The sequence below is a fragment of the Sinocyclocheilus anshuiensis genome, unplaced genomic scaffold (assembly GCF_001515605.1).
Source record: "Sinocyclocheilus anshuiensis isolate Anshui unplaced genomic scaffold, SAMN03320099.WGS_v1.1 scaffold1994, whole genome shotgun sequence".
NCBI lineage: Eukaryota > Metazoa > Chordata > Actinopteri > Cypriniformes > Cyprinidae > Sinocyclocheilus > Sinocyclocheilus anshuiensis.
In genome coordinates this window covers 366,095-367,602 of record NW_015548215.1, presented here as the reverse complement: position 1 = coordinate 367,602, position 1,508 = coordinate 366,095, and the positions used below count along the sequence as shown (strand labels likewise).

The following is a 1,508-nucleotide window of genomic DNA, read 5'->3' as shown; positions in this document are numbered from 1 at the left end:
ATTCCGCAAATACGCATTTATATAATTTAAACAAATCTTTGAATGGCTAATGAACATTTAATTTCACAAACCTTGCGGACTTAGTCGAATCCAGTTGTGAGATCTTGTGAAGTGTGCGTGTGATCTGCATGATCGCGTGTTCTCTGCGTGACTTTCGGTCCGTGCAAATTGAATGCTTTAAACATTAAACTCGTGATTTCAAATTATGCTGCGCTTTATGCATTTACCCACTGTCATATTCATGTCATTTTCACTGTGTGCTGTATGTAAAGTGAGTGTTACCTTGGCTTTATTTGAAAAAAATATGATTCCCAATGCACACAAACTTCCCAGAATACTGAGTGCCCTGTTGATTACAGTTTACTTACTTTTTAATTATATTTTTATTAAATATTTATTTATTTGTGCAAAATACTTTGTCATCTAAAGTATAAGTATGTTTATTTTACAAATTTATTTTTTAATCCATTTTCAAATGATTTCAAATTTCTTAAATATTAATTAAAATAAATACAATTATATCGGCTTTATATCGGCCATCGGCCACCCTGCTTTCCAAGATATCGGCATCGGCTGTCAAGAAACCAATATCGGTCGACCACTAGTCATGATGAATGACCTGACTCATGCTGATGTGTTTGAATGGAGTTTGAGGCTTCAGTTTCTGCAGCGTTGTGTCTCTTTGATTCATTATTTCAGCATGTGTTCAGAGTCGATTTGATAAACTCTGTCGGACAGACTCCTGCTACGCCACTTTAACAGGTTTTAATGGGAAGGTGAAACTCTGATCTGTTCTGCAGAGAATCCAGTGAGAGAGCCAGACTTGAGTACTTGAGTACAGACTTGGGGAAATACAGATTTGTGAACAGGAGGCATTTATTTTAGTATCATTCATTTATTATTGGGCAGTTTTTGTTAATATTTTGAATTAGACTTGATTTTTATATTTTCTGTTTTCACTTGAATTTTAGTAATTTTGTTGTTTTTTGTCTTTTTTAAAAGTCATTTTTTTTAAGTGTCTTATTTATTTATTTTTTAGTTGTATTAATTTTAGTACCTCAAATTAAATAGTATTAAATAGTATTTTATTTCACTTAACATTTATTTTAAGTAATTAAAATCTTTTTATTTATTTATTTTTTAGTTGTATTAATTTTAGTACTTCAAATTAAATAGTATTAAATAGTATTTTATTTCACTTAACATTTATTTTAAGTAATTAAAATCTTTTTATTTATTTATTTTTTAGTTGTATTAATTTTAGTACTTCAAATTAAATAGTATTAAATAGTATTTTATTTCACTTAACATTTATTTTAAGTAATTAAAATCTTTTTATTTATTTATTTTTTAGTTGTATTAATTTTAGTACTTCAAATTAAATAGTATTAAATAGTATTTTATTTCACTTAACATTTATTTAATTATTTACCATGGGTGCAGCAGGCGCAATGATATTACGCAGCACCTGAAAATAGTCCCCAGCTAGGTAACTTCCAATAAGCCTA

General features: G+C 28.4%; 1 protein-coding gene across 1 annotated transcript in view; it reads left to right on the top strand.

Annotated features, from left to right (window-relative positions):
* LOC107653871 (receptor-type tyrosine-protein phosphatase mu-like) overlaps positions 1–1,508 on the top strand; it is a 208,593-nt gene that overhangs the window by 521 nt on the left and 206,564 nt on the right. The window lies entirely within an intron of this gene.